Source organism: Lissotriton helveticus, chromosome 11, assembly GCF_964261635.1.
Source record: "Lissotriton helveticus chromosome 11, aLisHel1.1, whole genome shotgun sequence".
NCBI lineage: Eukaryota > Metazoa > Chordata > Amphibia > Caudata > Salamandridae > Lissotriton > Lissotriton helveticus.
In genome coordinates, this window is record NC_136072.1 from 870,423,499 (window position 1) to 870,442,307 (window position 18,809).

An 18,809-nucleotide genomic window follows, 5' to 3' on the forward strand; every position below is an offset into this window, starting at 1 on the left:
ATCATTGCATTCATTAAAAGGAAATTGATGTGGGATTTTTCTTGTGTTGTGTCAGCACTTGTTTGGTGCTACATAAATAATTTACACATTGCCTATAAGTTAAGTCCGACTGATTTTGTGCCAAGCTACCATTGAGTTAAGCATAGGTTAATTTTGTGACTTTTGTAGTGCACCGTGAGCAGGTATATGGTTGTTGCCAGGGCGGGGCTTTCACCCCCACTCAACCAATAGGACCATTTATTACAGGTAACTTGACTTTTTTTGACTGTCATTCATGAATTTCAAGTTATTCAAAAGTGTAGACTGACATGTGTCTACCCTCAGGAGACAGGAGTGGATCCAAATTTGTGATTGTGAATTACTACAGCTAAAAAGAAGCAGCAGTAAGTCCATTCCAACATTTGGTCATTTGCTGATACTAAAACACCCTTCCATAGTAAATAATAGAGGCAGTTTTTAAAATAGAACACCACAGGAAATTAAATTACAATGTTTAGACTTTTTCATTATATAAAAAATAATGTAATGTTAACAGATGTAAATATTAATATAACACATATTGCATGATAAAATATTGTAATAACAGTTGTTTAAAATGTAAATATATATGTACCTTTCATTTTAATTAATGTTATTGATTTAAATTAAGTCTATACATTACTTTCCGTAATTATCAAAACATAATGAATAAATATATACATTTTGCTATAAGTTGCATTGTTTTCAATAGTTCCAAAAAATTGTTTTGATTTAATATAATATATTTAAATTAATCAAATATGTCATTTAAAATTAGATCAATAAAATGTGTGTATATATCCCTATTCTTTACCATAAGGAGATCTCCCCCCCAGTGGTAGATAGCTCGCTATTTTACAGTATAGGAAAAAAATAAAAAGGTTTATAATAATTTAAAATAATCTTAAACATATGTTTATGTTGAATATTATTTAAATTAATGTTATATATTTATTTTAAATGTTGAAAACAATTTCAAATGCTACAGCTTTATTAGGGTCATTTAAATGTAATATGTAAATATTTTAAATACATTAAATTAACGTAAACATTTTTTTCTGGTTTAAACTTTAAAACATCTAAGGCTCAAAATGTTTGTATTATGTATTAATAATGATACAATTTTGTATAAAATTAGGTAAAAGTGTTTTAATTGTATTTTAATATGCATTAACATATACTAATTTTCAAATTCTAAAAGTGTACTAAAATATTTAAAAATAATGTTATAAACCTGTTTTATGAAACAATTACATAAAATATATTTTTTATATTTTTAACTAGTTTTTAACTAAATAAATATAACTGTATTTTCCATGGGGTTTTATGTAGGTGCCTACCTCCATTATTTTTTATGGAAGGGTATAGCAACAAAAATGGTTGGCCATGTGTGGTGCTAGACGTTCTTCAGCTCTGTAATGGAATACATTTTCTACTATTTTGGATCACTTTTGGTTGAGGTAACCTTAGAAGTGGTGCATGTTGTGAATAGGAATGGAATTACTCTTTTGGAGATGGGTGTACATCCCTACCTCAACCCCCTCATGTAGTAGTCATTCTTTTACCATTTCCAGCCACTCCCCCTGCCTCCCAGATTCACTGCTAAGGGCCCGATTCCGATCTGGGTGGGAAAGCTCCCCAACCGAGCCGGATCCGGAGGGTTTTCTGACCGAGACGGATGCTGCTGGACTCGGTTTGGTCAGACTCCCATAGAAGTCAGTGGGAGCTGGTCGTACGACGGGTACATGGGCTTCCATTGACTAAATGGGTACGTCTCACACAAAGCCACCCCTTACAGTGGGTACGCGTCGGTGCCATCCACACCGTACATGTCTGTGTTGAGGAGACCCTTGGGTCTCTCCCTGTGTCAGAGTCGTAAAGCTGTGGGTGACGGGGGTACGACGTGGACCCCCAAAGGCAACATCACGGATGTTTTGCGAGCCGGAAATTCGGCTCGAACCGTCTGTCCAATGCGTGCATCGTACTGGCTCGGTTGTAAATCGCATCCATTACACGCCATGGTTTGCTTACGGACGAGACGTACGGAGCGGTTCAGACCCGGAAACGATTCAGTCGGTGAATTTCGCGCTGCTTGCATCGTACTTGCTCGCTCGTACAGTTGTACGAGTCGGGTGGAAAAGACGCGTACGGCTCGTACTTTTTCAGTCCAGATCGCGTTCGGTGCCTTTCCGAGCGATAATGGAATCGGGCCCAAAGTAGTAAACGTACATATGTAAGGATTTTCAATAGACAAGATAGGAGAGGTAGTGGAGATTTACACGTGTAGGTTTTTGTACTGTACATTGTACTAAGTAAAGTACAAGTAATGCAGTAGTAGTTTACGTGCTACAAAATATAGTTCGTGAATTTGATCCTAAAGTTTTTTGTGGTTGAAATAACAATGTGATATTCCTGTTACACCTCTGAATATCCAGAAATAAAAAAAATGGTCACTGCTGTCTTGGGTTCTTCCATATTCGTGTTTGAGGAAAGAAATCACAACAAATTATTTTTCTTGTGAGTATTGTGTCTTAACACACATTGCTTGATCCATGCAGTGGGACATGTCAAGTTTTTAATGGGGGTAGAATTATTTACAAATGTTGACCTCCTTAAAGCCCTGAGAATATCTCACCTTGACAATCATGGACTCTCCCTATTAGAATGCAAACGGAATTCCATAATGCACACTATATAGATAGATTTACAATTCATGATTTTTATTTATTATGATTTGGAACTCAATGAGGTCCACATAAAAAACAGTAAAAAAGATTTTTAAAGAGATACATACAATATACAGTACACAGAACTCTAAATACAAGGTAAAAACCAGGTGACGTACAACTAAACTCTAAGGCCCCATATACAAAAAAGGTGCACATATGCAGGCAATTCATTTACATTATAACTCGATACTTAAGTTGACCAAATAAATACAGCAATAAAGTAATATACAATGTTTTAAAGTGCAGCACTGAATACAGTACTTCTAGTTTGCTCATTACGTCCATCATTATATACCGAAAGTTGATACAATACGTCTATTTTATGTTGCGCATAAGTGTTTAAGACCTAAAATACCAAATTCCACGATTTACTGAGTAAATTAATTTTGTTTATAAATTTACAAAAATTCCAAAAGATAATAAGAAACTGTGTAAAAAATTTAAAGATTCTGATGGTGGTTCTCATAAACAATTCCGGGCCTCCGGAACCATAGTTATATTGTATTTTTTTCAAAATTGACGCCGAAATATAAATATAAATAGATCATACTAATCTTTGGGTGGGTTCTAATTTCACTACTATATTATTCTAGATCATAAAACAATCATGTATTAAATTATTCGATTGCCAAACTGTTGATCTGAAGGATAACATATACATTAGCTGCATATTCAGACGTAGACTGTTTAAATGCATTAACAACATCAAAGGCATAGTGCGTGTTCTATAAAACATTCTCCCTTGCCCTTCTTTTGTCCTTGCAGGCAAACATAGCCACCATCTCTTATCTACCGTTCCATCCTGTTTGAACGATGTCATGTGTTCTACCTTCTCTTAGGATCCTATCTCTAGCAGCTCATATGTGCTTTGCACGTAGTATAAGTAAATCTCTCTGTAAGCATACACTTATTTTGTCTTGCCTTTGCTATATGAATTTAACTGTGTGTGTATTAAATGTCCTAAAATTGTTGTAATTCATTTCTTTATGTGTAGAGCAGGGAGACAAGCCCATGAAAGGTTCGCAGTAAAAATGCTTAATTGCAGCATATATTCTGTTATAGTCATGGCAAAAATGAATTTTTGTCAAGGGAAGTATGGGGCATAGGGGGGATGAAAATAGATAAATCAAGGGTGAGATTACATTTTTCAGTTTTGTGCTCTGTTTGCAGAATGACTAAGGTGCACCTTCCCTTTTATTGTTGGTATAGGTTCCAAGGCCATATGTTTCAGTGAGAGAATAATTATCATTCTGAATATCATTTTGGAGTAATGCCAAAGGCAGGAAGAAATTATGAAGCAAGCCTGTCATCTTTATAGACCATGCTTCTTACAAATTGGATTATTTGTCTAACAAATCGTATAATTAAGCAAAAACAGGCCAGGGAACTATACATGGCAAGGGATTTGCTGAGAAGACGTTATGTGTGAATTTGCCAACATCTTGGATTATTACCCTGTTAGCTACTACAATAAGTTATCTGTGGTGGGAGAGTGATTGATCAAAATGTATCAAACATTTCCCCAAAGCTGTGACTTTTAACTTAAAATTGGTATATCTCTTCCTCTGTCGAGAGACAGGGTGACCAAGTTTCCTCTATGAGGTTATGTATATACTTAGATGATGGGCACGGTTCCCAGTGCAAAGATTCAAAAATTCTCCAAACATAATACTTTGTGAATATATCAGCAATCATTTTTAAAAAATCAAAACGTTATATGCTGGATATGAATAGCTGATTTTACTTTCACATTGTTATTATTTTCTAATGCAAGCATTGTTTGTGACAAATAAGTGTACACATACGAAATTGGTAATTGATAATGTGAATAGCACAAAAAACTGGTAAGAGAAGTTCAATAAAAAAAACAATGCTTAACACATAATTGTTGAACAGTCCCAGAGCCGACTTCTTCACTTATGCAGAGGAGTGTTGCCCCACTGCTCTGCTTATTTTTCTGTCCTGGATCAGCTGGTTTACATAATATGTGCGGGGCAAGGCTGTCCTTGTAGCAGTGGGAGGAGTGGTGGCTACACTCTTGAGTGTGCATGATGTTTTAGAAAACCGTCTTGGGCCAACCGAACAGTCAGACACACTTAAGGCCTGATTATGAGTTTGTTAAACACATGGTCAGGCTGCCCGCCAGATTATAAGTGTTTCTTGCGTGTTGCAGGCTTTTTTTATGTTCCCACGGTGGTGTCCTCAGAAAATGAGCACCACATTGGGACTGCCAAAAACAGCTCCTGCGTGGCATGGACTGGGGTGCAAGCACACAGGGGGGCACATTTTATGCACCCCTGCATGCACCCCTTGGCACTGAGGCACAAGGGCTGTAGGGCCCCCTTTGTTTCTTCACCACCACAGTTTTCATGGAGGTGGAACTGTCATGAACACCATGGCAGAGAATGAATTCTCCCCCAGCATATTGCAGCTACCAAGCATATTGCGGCCTCAAGACCGCCACTTTGGCGGGACAATGGTAGTCCAACCTCCATAATTGCAATAGGGCGATTAGTAGACCGCCATCACCGCGCCACCCGATTCTTGCGCTTTGTGGACCGCCATACTCTGAATCGAGCCCTTATCATGTTCTCCACCCGGCTGTATTGCACAACCTGGGTGGAGAACATGCACAGCCTCCCATTCCCTGTCTGAGCACCGAACTATGGTGCTCAGACCAATCATGATGCTGCTGTCATGCTGGTGACAGCAGCGTCATGATTGGCTAGGGGAGTCTGGAAGTCTGTGTGCTTCTTGCTTCTGGATTCTACAGAAGAGGACAGAGAGGCGGCGGGGAGCCTGCAGATTAGTAATTATATTTTTTATTTTTCACCCCCCTCACCCTGCCACCCGCCTTTAAGTAGCAGCCGCCACTGAATAGTTCACTTTTGTTCATGGCAATCTATTTACTGTAAGATGATCTGCTGGTATTAATACATCAACATTCACAGACTGTTATCAGATGAGGTCATCAACAGTTTCGCCATTGTAGATTAGAAGAAAACTGATAATATCAAAAGACCAGCATATTAAAATCTATGTATATTATTAAGGTAGATTGATCTCTCAAAGGTATTAATACAAAATTGCTACTATAGTCCTATAAGCAACATAGATTCAATGCAAATTTAGGCAGAAGACATCTAGCATTTAAATGATAACTTGTGCTGAGATAAGAGGTTGTTGGGTTAAGGTACTGAAAAGCCACCCCAAAATAAAGTGAAAGGTGTTCTTATAAAGTAAATTGTTGTACATTGATCTATCAGTGACAGAAACTGGGGTTATAAGGAATAATGGGGGAAATTTGTATTTATTTATGGGTTTGTACCGCACTAGAATCAACTCCCGGAAGAGTATCTCTGCGCACACCGCAAGTGAGAGGCAAGAGTGGGAGAGCTGAGCGTCTATGGAGGTACTAAGCCAGGAACAAAAAGGTTTTTAGCCCTTTCCTAAAGGACAGGTGGTCCGAACATTGCCTAATAGAATTGGGGAGTTTATTCCAGAGGCCAGGGCCAAGAAAGGATAAGGCTTGTCTTGCCTTTTTAACCATTGGGACTTGAAGCAAAGACTGATTACTAGAGCGGAGGGTACGTACTGGATTGCAGGGGATGAACTTTTCCGCCAGATGAGAGGGGCCTAAGCCATGTATACCCTTGTGGACCACACAGCAGGTCTTGAATTTGACCCGTTGGCGAATCGGTAACCAGTGTAATTTTTCCAACAAAGGGCGTGATGGAGATCTAGGTGGGGCGTTCAGGACCAGCCTTGCAGCAGTATTTTGCACCACCTGAAACTTGCTAAGTACACCATCATTTGCCAATAACAACATCCCATTGCAATAATCCAGGTGACTGAGCACCAGGGCGTGGACCAACGTTTTCCTCGTTGTGTCTGGGAGTAAAGGAAACACTTTGCGAAGTAGTCCAATCATATGAAAGCAGGACCCAACCGTCTGGTTAACGTGGTCCTTTAAGGATAGATCTCGATCCAGCCACATGCCCAAGTTCTTTACCACCTGTTTAGGGCTAGGGATGGTACCCAGATCTGGGGGCCACCAGTCTGGAGTCCACAGCATTGAGGCTTCCCCAAAATTCAGGGCCATCCACTGAGAGACCGCCTTCATGCCTTCTGAAAAGGACTGTTTGACCACGGAGCTTAGTGACTTGAAAGGGAAAAGGAGCTGAGTGTCATCAGCATATGACACTGAGATAAATCCGTTAGATCCGTAAAATGAGTTGGCCTAGCGGCTAGTTCGGTCGACCTAGAATCTGGGAAATGGGTTCAAGTCTCAGCAATGACGCTGAACATCCTGTGATTCTGGGCAAATCACGTAATCTCCCCATGCCTAACAAAAATGAATGTTTCCTCATGTAACGCAATTGGTGCACATGTAAAGCGTTCTGATACCAATACCTTCGGGTCAAGTTTGCGCTATATAAATGTCTGTTGAAAAAAGAATTATGGAAGTGTACTCAAAAAGGCAATTGCACATTTCATGTTCCCCACTGAAAATAGTTGGCCTCATAGGTTACAATGGCAATATGTTATGATGCATAACTATTGCTAGGAGATTGTTAAAAATGCAATTCAAAGACAGAACAGAATGATATTGATAAATCCAGCAAGTAGGCATTGTTGAATTTTCCATAACTTGTACGGAAAGGAAGTTATAAGACTTTCTTTTCTGCAAACCGAAATCCAGCCTCTACCACTGATCAGTCAGCCCTGAGGGCATTAGCCATGCTCCCTTGATTAGATGATAAGTGGCCTGTCTGGGCAGAGGCTATTTGAGGGAGAGTGCTCTGTGTGGCACAGGAATGCCATCAACTTTAAAGGAAGAACAGGTAAAGCAAGCAAAGACGACACCCTCTCCCTGCCAGATGGGAGGCTTAGGGAAAAAATTCAAAGATGTTGGTGGGGGGAGTTTATGGAAATAAACCATACTTTAAGTTTGGTTTAGTTAGCTCTTGCTGCTCTGCTGAAATTTAGGCCATGATGGATTTTTGGAGAATAGTGCTTTCTGGGACAAGACTATGCCACACTTTGGAGGAAGTTGTCATGCTTTGGGGTATTGTCCTGCATCTTCTTGGGCAGGGGTGCTCCCCTACTTAATGCCTGAGAACACTAGATAAATATGCAAGAGGTGCAACCCTATCTGTTCTGCTGGCTGAAACTACAAGAATCATGATCTGCACCCAAGAGCACTTCACTAAGAGTGCACCTGCTGCACTCTCTGGGACTACAGCTCTGAGGATTTTGTCTGGCTTCAAGAAGGAATTAGTAATTGACACTCTGTAGCTACAGGTTAACATAGCTTAACTGATCCTTCTTCAGCCAGAGTCCCCCTCTTTCAGTTTGTCCAGTGGAGTTTTAAAGGGGGTGACCAAGTATATTGTGGGAAGTGAAGTCCAGGCCTGCCAAGGGCCATTTAGGAGATTTCCACCCCTTGGATTTGTGTGATGTACACTTGCAACCGACCAGGAGACCTTCTGGAAGGAACTATAAAAGTTTGGGAAAGTTTGGGGAAAAATATCCATGTGGTGACCGAACTGCGACCCCAGACGGATTTCCAGGTTCATCCGGCTGAAGATCACTGGAGGTCTGATTTCCAGAATATAACCTGGAGCTCCCGGAAATGCAAGCTGATGAACTCTCACCAAATCTGCACTGGTGGAGACTAGCAAGACCGTCTGCAGAAAAAGCTCCAGAAACGTTTCTAAGTTCGAAGGTAACATTTTGATTGAGGCCTCCAGTTTGGGGTATCAGAGCAGGGCTCCATTGCGGTCGGCCTCAAACGGAGACTTTGTCCCAGTCAAGCGCAACACGATGTCCAGAAGTGGCGCCATTGGTTTGTAAGCACTAGAAAGTTTTTATTTTTAAAAAATCATTATCTTCGGTTTCCTGCATTGGATTGCCAGGGTTTTCGGGTAATTTAAAAAAAATAGTTTCCTATGTTTTTAAATTGGTGTGGGATTTTTATTGTTTGTTGTGTCTTACCTATTTAATGCATTGGTGTTTTTAAATACATTACATGCCGGCCTTCTAAGTTAAGCCTTATCGCTTGGTGTCAGAAGTTTAGAACAAGACTAACTTAGAGAGCCCCTATTAAGAAATCAGTATCAAGTTGGTGGCTTTGTTGCTGGTGTTAGATGCCTACCTCCCACTCCCAACAATCAACCTTCAAACATTTGGTGTCAGGCGGTGTGGATGAGGACGTGTTTAAATTACACCTTACAGTAATGTGAGTGAGATCTTTAAAATTCCTCTTAATTGCATTTGGATATTTAAGATTTGGACATATCTGATTTTTTAATCAATAGTTTGTTTTTTCTAAAGTTGTTCTAAGTCTGGCTGGTAGCTAGATTTGACTAAACTGTTTAACTCAAGTGGCTGAGCTCAGGGTTCTTTGTAAGGCCAGGGGGCTACCAACAAGGGGGTCGATTACGATGGCGGACGGAAGGACGACCGCCGGCCTGGAGTAGGCGGAAAATGCCTTTTTACAGTCCGCCAGCCGCGGTCAGTCCGTCCGCCATATTAGGATGGGAAACGCAGTCAAATGTCTGTACGCCACGGAAGAGCACGCACCGCCGTGGACCTACACCCGACCCCGCGGCGGACGGAACCAATCCAGAGACACCGCCGTACGGAATGATGTCTCCGACCGTCCTCTAAATCTCAATGGCAGAAAACACACATCAAATCGCTGCGGAAAAAACAACCTGCCTGAACACGGCGGATTCACCACAGCGGAGAGACAACAGATTGCAAAGATACCCACCACAAGCAGATCGCCGTCACGGACCCAGCACTACACGCATTTCCGATACTCTTCGTGCTCCACCACCAGCAAGTCATGGACCGTCGCCGATGATGACGCAGGTACGCCAACACACCAATTGCTGTTGGAAGGGGAGTACCCTCCGGGGCCGTGACGTGGGGAGGGGGAGGAGCATGTTGGGGAAACAGCATTTACGAGATCACCAATATATCAACAATGCAAGGAGACAACTAGGAATGACAACGACAAACCACTACACATGATTTACTTGCTTTATTGCACATAATAGGGGTATAATCCTAGAGTAGCCAAGAGCATGGACACTAGGTAGAACACAACAGGTACATCTGAGGCAGCACATGTGAGGGGCTAAGTGCATCAACAGTCTAAGGCAAGGCACAGAGCAGGTACATCTGAGACAGCACATGAGAGGGCACAATGCAGTATCAGAACAGCAACGGGGCAGCGTTCATAACAGAGCAGGTACATCAGAGGCAGCATATGAGAGGGGCTAATGCATCAACAGTCCATGGCAAGGCACAGGTACATCTGAGGCAGCACAAGAGAGGGGCAAAGTGCATCAACAGTCCATGGCAAGGCACAGAGCAGGTACATCAGAGGCAGCACATGAGAGGGCACAATGCAGTATCATGACAGCAACAGGGCAGTGTTCATAACAGAGCAGGTATATCAGAGGCAGCACATGAGAGGGCACAATGCAGTATCAGAACAGCAACAGGGCAGTGTCCATAACAGAGCAGGTACATCAGAGGCAGCACATGAGAGGGCACAATGCAGTATCAGAACAGCAACAGGGCAGGGTGCATAACAGAGCAGGTACATCAGAGGCAGCACATGAGAGGGGGAACGAGCATCAACAGTCCATGGCAAGGCACAGGTACATCAGAGGCAGCACATGAGAGGGGGAACGAGTATCAACAGTCCATGGCAAGGCACAGGTACATCTGAGGAAGCACATGAGGGGGGCTAAGTGCATCAACAGTCCATGGCAAGGCACAGGTACATCGGAGGCAGCACATGAGAGGGGCTAAGTGCATCAACAGTCCATGGTAAGGCAGAGGTATATCTGAGGCAGCACATGAGAGGGCACAATGCAGTGTCAGAACAGCAACAGGGCAGCGTTCATAACAGAGAAAGTACATCTGAGGAAGCACATGAGAGGGGGAACGAGCATCAGCAGTCCACGGCAAGGCACAGGTACATCAGAGGCAGCATATGAGAGGGGCTAAGTGCATCAACAATCCATGGCAAGGCACAGGTACATTTGAGGCAGCACATGAGAGGGGCTAAGTGCATCAACCGTCCATGGCAAGGCACAGGTACGTCTGAGGCAGCACATGAGAGGGGCTAAGTGCATCAACAGTACATGGCAAGGCACAGGTACATCTGAGGCAGCACATGAGAGGGCACAATGCAGTATCAGAACAGCAACAGGGCAGCATTCATAACAGAGCAGGTACATCTGAGGCAGCACATGAGAGGGGGAACGAGCATCAAAAGTCCATGGCAAGGCACAGGTACATCAGAGGCAGCACAAGAGAGGGGGAACGAGCATCAGCAGTCCATGGCAAGGCACAGGTACATCTGAGGCAGCACATGAGAGGGGCTAAGTGCATCAACAGTCCATGGCAAGGCACAGGTACATCTGAGGCAGCACATGAGAGGGGCTAAGGGCATCAACAGTCCATGGCAAGGCACAGGTATATCTGAGGCAGCACATGAGAGGGCACAATGCAGTGTCAGAACAGCAAGAGGGCAGCGTTCATAACAGAGCAGGTACATCTGAGGCAGCACATGAGAGGGGGAACGAGCATCAACAGTCCATGGCAAGGCACAGGTACATCAGAGGCAGCACATGAGAGGGGCTAAGTGCATCTACAGTCCCCGGCAAGGCACAGGTACATCTGAGGCAGCACATGAGAGGGGCTAAGTGCATCAACAGTCCATGGCAAGGCACAGGTACATCAGAGGCAGCACATGAGAAAAGCTAAGTGCATAAACAGTCCATTGCAAGGCACAGGTACATCTGAGGCAGCACATGAGAGGGGCTAAGTGCATCAACAGTCCATGGCAAGGCACAGGTATATCTGAGGCAGTACATGAGAGGGCACAATGCAGTATCAGAACAGCAACAGGGCAGCGTTCATAACAGAGCAGGTACATCTGAGGCAGCACATGAGAGGGGAACGAGCAACAACAGTCCATGGCAAGGCACAGGTACATCAGAGGCAGCACATGAGAGGGGGAACGAGCATCAACAGTCCATGGCAAGGCACAGGTACATGTGAGGCAGCGCATGAGAGGGGCTAAGTGCATCAACAGTCCATGGCAAGGCACAGGTACATCTGAGGCAGCACATGAGAGGGGCTAAGTGCATCAACAGTCCATGGCAAAGCACAGAGCAGGTACATCTAAGGCAGCACATGAGAGGGGCTAAGAGCATCAACAGTCCATGGCAAGGCACAGAGCAGGTACATCTGAGGCAGCACATGAGAGGGCACAATGCAGAATCAGAACAGCAACAGGGCAGCGTTCATAACAGAGCAGGTATATCAGAGGCAGCACATGAGAGGGGGGACGAGCATCAACTGTCCATGGCAAGGCACAGGTACATCTGAGGCAGCACATGAGAGGGGCTAAGTGCATCAACAGTCCAAGGCAAGGCACAGAGCAGGTACATCTGAGGCAGCACATGAGAGGGGCTAAGTGCATCAACAGTCCATCGCAAGGCACAGAGCAGGTACATCTGAGGCAGCACATGAGAGGGCACAATGCAGTATCAGAACAGCAACAGGGCCACGTTCATAACAGAGCAGGTACATCAGAGGCAGCACATGGTAGGGGGAACAAGCATCAACAGTCCATGGCAAGGCACAGGTACATCAGAGGCAGCACATGAGAGGGGCTAAGTGCATCAACAGTCCATGGCAAGGCACAGGTACATCTGAGGCAGCACAAGAGAGGGGTCAAGTGCATCAACAGTCAATGGCAAGGCACAGAGCAAGAACATCAGAGGCAGCACATGAGAGGGCACGATGCAGCATCATGACAGCAACAGGGCAGTGTTCATAACAGAGCAGGTACATCAGAGGCAGCACATGAGCGGGCACAATGCAGTATCAGAACAGCAACAGGGCAGTGTCCATAACAGAGCAGGTACAACAGAGGCAGCACATGAGAGGGCACAATGCAGTATCAGAACAGCAACAGGGCAGGGTTCATAACAGAGCAGGTACATCAGAGGCAGCATATGAGAGGGGTAATGAGCATCAACAGTCCATGGCAAGGCACAGGTACATCTGAGGCAGCACATGAGAGGGGCTAAGTGCATCAACAGTCCAAGGCAAGGCACAGAGCAGGTACATCTGAGTCAGCACATGAGAGGGGCTAAGTGCATCAACAGTCCATGGCAAGGCACAGGTACATCAGAGGCAGCACATGAGAGGGGCTAAGTACATCAACAGTCCATGGCAAGGCACAGGTACATCTGAGGCAGCACATGAGAGGGGCTAAGTGCATCAACAGTCCATGGCAAGCCACAGGTACATCTGAGGCAGCACATGAGAGGGCACAATGCAGTATCAGAACAGCAACATGGCAGCATTCATAACAGAGCAGGTACATCAGAGGCAGCACATGAGAGGGGGAACGAGCATCAACAGTCCATGGCAAGGCACAGGTACATCTGCGGCAGCACATGAGAGGGGCTAAGTGCATCAACAGTCCATGGCAAGGCACAGGTACATCTGAGGCAGCACATGAGAGGGGCTAAGTGCATCAGCAGTCCATGGCAAGGCACAGAGCAGGTACATCTGAGGCAGCACATGAGAGGAGCTAAGTGCATCAACAGTCCATGGCAAGGCACAGAGCATGTACATCTGAGGCAGCATATGAGAGGATACAATGCAGAATCAGAACAGCAACAGGGCAGCGTTCATAACAGAGCAGGTACATCAGAGGCAGCACATGAGAGGGGGAACGAGCATCAACAGTCCATGGCAAGGCACAGGTACATCAGAGGCAGCACATGAGAAGGGGAACGAGCATCAACAGTCCATGGCAAGGCACAGGTACATCTGAGGCAGCACATGAGAGGGGCTAAGTGCATCAGCAGTCCATGGCAAGGCACAGAGCAGGTACATCTGAGGCAGCACATGAGAGGGGCTAAGTGCATCAACAGTCCATGGCAAGGCACAGAGCAGGTACATCTGAGGCAGCACATGAGAGGGCACAATGCAGTGTCAGAACAGCAACAGGGCAACGTTCATAACAGAGCAGGTACATCAGAGGCAGCACATGAGAGGGGGAACGAGCATCAACAGTCCATGGCAAGGCACAGGTACATCAGAGGCAGCACATGAGAGGGGCTAAGTGCATCTACAGTCCACGGCAAGGCACAGGTACATCTGAGGCAGCACATGAGAGGGGCTAAGTGCATCAACAGTCCATGGCAAGGCACAGGTACATCAGAGGCAGCACATGAGAGGGGCTAAGTGCATAAACAGTCCATGGCAAGGCACAGGTACATCTAAGGCAGCACATGAGAGGGGCTAAGTGCATCAACAGTCCATGGCAAGGCACAGGTGCATCTGAGGCAGCACATGAGAGGGGCTAAGTGCATCAACAGTCCATGGCAAGGCACAGGTACATCTGAGGCAGCACATGAGAGGGCACAATGCAGTATCAGAACAGCAACAGGGCAGCGTTCATAACAGAGCAGGTACATCTGAGGCAGCACATGAGAGGGGAACGAGCATCAACAGTCCATGGCAAGGCACAGGTACATCTGAGGCAGCACATGAGAGGGGGAACGAGCATCAACAGTCCATGGCAAGGCACAGGTACATCTGAGGCAGCACATGAGAAGGCACAATGCAGTATCAGAACAGCAACATGGCAGCATTCATAACAAAGCAGGTACATCAGAGGCAGCACATGAGAGGGGGAATGAGCATCAACAGTCCATGGCAAGGCACAGGTACATCTGCGGCAGCACATGAGAGGGGCTAAGTGCATCAACAGTCCATGGCAAGGCACAGGTACATCTGAGGCAGCACATGAGAGGGGCTAAGTGCATCAGCAGTCCATGGCAAGGCACAGAGCAGGTACATCTGAGGCAGCACATGAGAGGAGCTAAGTGCATCAACAGTCCATGGCAAGGCACAGAGCATGTACATCTGAGGCAGCATATGAGAGGGTACAATGCAGAATCAGAACAGCAACAGGGCAGCGTTCATAACAGAGCAGGTACATCAGAGGCAGCACATGAGAGGGGGAACGAGCATCAACAGTCCATGGCAAGGCACAGGTACATCAGAGGCAGCACATGAGAAGGGGAACGAGCATCAACAGTCCATGGCAAGGCACAGGTACATCTGAGGCAGCACATGAAAGGGGCTAAGTGCATCAGCAGTCCATGGCAAGGCACAGAGCAGGTACATCTGAGGCAGCACATGAGAGGGGCTAAGTGCATCAACAGTCCATGGCAAGGCACAGAGCAGGTACATCTGAGGCAGCACATGAGAGGGCACAATGCAGTGTCAGAACAGCAACAGGGCAACGTTCATAACAGAGCAGGTACATCAGAGGCAGCACATGAGAGGGGGAACGAGCATCAACAGTCCATGGCAAGGCACAGGTACATCAGAGGCAGCACATGAGAGGGGCTAAGTGCATCTACAGTCCACGGCAAGGCACAGGTACATCTGAGGCAGCACATGAGAGGGGCTAAGTGCATCAACAGTCCATGGCAAGGCACAGGTACATCAGAGGCAGCACATGAGAGGGGCAAAGTGCATAAACAGTCCATGGCAAGGCACAGGTACATCTAAGGCAGCACATGAGAGGGGCTAAGTGCATCAACAGTCCATGGCAAGGCACAGGTGCATCTGAGGCAGCACATGAGAGGGGCTAAGTGCATCAACAGTCCATGGCAAGGCACAGGTACATCTGAGGAAGCACATGAGAGGGCACAATGCAATATCAGAACAGCAACAGGGCAGCGTTCATAACAGAGCAGGTACATCTGAGGCAGCACATGAGAGGGGAACGAGCATCAACAGTCCATGGCAAGGCACAGGTACATCTGAGGCAGCACATGAGAGGTGGAACGAGCATCAACAGTCCATGGCAAGGCACAGGTACATCTGAGGCAGCACATGAGAAGGGCTAAGTGCATCAACAGTCCATGGCAAGGCACAGGTACATCTGAGGCAGCACATGAGAGGGGCTAAGTGCATCAACAGTCCATGGCAAGGCACAGAGCAGGTACATCTGAGGCAGCACATGAGAGGGGCTAAGTGCATCAACAGTCCAATGCAAGGCACAGAGCAGGTACATCTGAGGCAGCACATGAGAGGGCACAATGCAGAATCAGAACAGCAACAGGGCAGCATTCATAACAGAGCAGGTACATCAGAGGCAGCACATGAGAGGGGGAACGAGCATCAACAGTCCATGGCAAGGCACAGGTACATCAGAGGCAGCACATGAGAGGGGGAACGAACATCAACAGTACATGGCAATGCACAGGTACATCTGAGGCAGCACATGAGAGGGGCTAAGTGCATCAACAGACCATGGCAAGGCAAAGGTACATCAGAGGCAGCACATGAGAGGGGCTAAGTGCATCAACAGTCCATGGCAAGCACAGGTACATCTGAGGCAGCAAAAGAGAGGGGCAAAGTGCATCAACAGTCCATGGCAAGGCACAGAGCAGGTACATCAGAGGCAGCACATGAGAGGGCACAATGCAGTATCATGACAGCAACAGGGCAGTGTTCATAACAGAGCAGGTACATCAGAGGCAGCACATGAGAGGGCACAATGCAGTATCAGAACAGCAACAGGGCAGTGTCCATAACAGAGGAGGTACATCAGAGGCAGCACATGAGAGGGCACAATGCAGTATCAGAACAGCAACAGGGCAGGGTTCATAACAGAGCAGGTACATCAGAGGCAGCACATGAGAGGGGGAACGAGCATCGACAGTCACAGGTCCATCGGAGGCAGCACATAAGAGGGGCTAAGTGCATCAACAGTCCATGGCAAGGCACAGGTATATCTGAGGCAGCACATGAGAGGGCACAATGCAGTGTCAGAACAGCAACAGGGCAGCGTTCATAACAGAGAAGGTACATCTGAGGCAGCACATGAGAGGGGGACCGAGCATCAACAGTCCATGGCAAGGCACAGGTACATCAGAGGCAGCACATGAGAGGGGCTAAGTGCATCAACAGTCCATAGCAAGGCACAGGTACATATGAGGCAGCACATGAGAGGGGCTAAGTGCATCAACAGTCCATGGCAAGGCACAGATACATCAGAGGCAGCACATGAGAGGGGCTAAGTGCATCAACAGTCCATGGCAAGGCACAGGTACATATGAGGCAGCACTCGAGAGGGGCTAAGTGCATCAACAGTCCATGGCAAGGCACAGGTACATCAGAGGCAGCACATGAGAGGGCACAATGCAGTATCAGAACAGCAACAGGGCAGCGTTCATAACGGAGCAGGTACATCTGAGGCAGCACATGAGAGGGGGAACGAGCATCAACAGTCCATGGCAAGGCTCAGGTACATCAGAGGCAGCACATGAGAGGGGGAACGGGCATCAACAGTCCATGGCAAGGTACAGCTACATCAAAGGCAGCACATGAGAGGGGCTAAGTGCATCAACAGTCCATGGCAAGGCACAGAGCAGGTACATCTGAGGCAGCACTTGAGAGGGGCTAAGTGCATCAACAGTCCATGGCAAGGCACAGAGCAGGTACATTTGAGGCAGCACATGAGAGGGCACAATTCAGTATCAGAACAGCAACAGGGCAACGTTCATTGCAGAGCAGGTACATCAGAGGCAGCACTTGAGAGGGGGAACGAGCATCAACAGTCCATGGCAAGGCACAGGTACATCAGAGGCAGCACATGAGAGGGGCTAAGTGCATCAACAGTCCATGGCAAGGCACAGGTACATCTGAGGCAGCACAAGAGAGGGGCCAAGTGCATCAACAGTCCATGGCAAGGCAAAGAGCAGGTACATCAGAGGCAGCACATGAGAGGGCACAATGCAGTATCATGACAGCAACAGGGCAGTGTTCATAACAGAGCAGGTACATCAGAGGCAGCACATGAGAGGGCACAATGCAGTATCAGAACAGCAACAGGGCAGTGTCCATAACAGAGCAGGTACAACAGATGCAGCACATGAGAGGGCACAATGCAGTATCAGAACAGCAACAGGGCAGGGTTCATAACAGAGCAGGTACATCAGAGGCAGCACATGAGAGGGGGAACGAGCATCAACAGTCCATGGCAAGGCACAGGTACATCAGAGGCAGCACATGAGAGGGGGAACAAACATCAACAGTACATGGCAAGGCACAGGTACATCTGAGGCAGCACATGAGAGGGGCTAAGTGCATCAACAGTCCATGGCAAGGCAAAGGTACATCAGAGGCAGCACATGAGAGGGGCTAAGTGCATCAACAGTCCATGGCAAGGCACAGGTACATCTGAGGCAGCAAAAGAGAGGGGCAAAGTGCATCAACAGTCCATGGCAAGGCACAGAGCAGGTACATCAGAGGCAGCACATGAGAGGGCACAATGCAGTATCATGACAGCAACAGGGCAGTGTTCATAACAGAGCAGGTACATCAGAGGCAGCACATGAGAGGGCACAATGCAGTATCAGAACAGCAACAGGGCAGTGTCCATAACAGAGGAGGTACATCAGAGGCAGCACATGAGAGGGCACAATGCAGTATCAGAACAGCAACAGGGCAGGGTTCATAACAGAGCAGGTACATCAGAGGCAGCACATGAGAGGGGGAACGAGCATCGACAGTCACAGGTCCATCGGAGGCAGCACATAAGAGGGGCTAAGTGCATCAACAGTCCATGGCAAGGCACAGGTATATCTGAGGCAGCACATGAGAGGGCACAATGCAGTGTCAGAACAGCAACAGGGCAGCGTTCATAACAGAGAAGGTACATCTGAGGCAGCACATGAGAGGGGGACCGAGCATCAATAGTCCATGGCAAGGCACAGGTACATCAGAGGCAGCACATGAGAGGGGCTAAGTGCATCAACAGTCCATAGCAAGGCACAGGTACATATGAGGCAGCACATGAGAGGGGCTAAGTGCATCAACAGTCCATGGCAAGGCACAGATACATCAGAGGCAGCACATGAGAGGGGCTAAGTGCATCAACAGTCCATGGCAAGGCACAGGTACATATGAGGCAGCACTCGAGAGGGGCTAAGT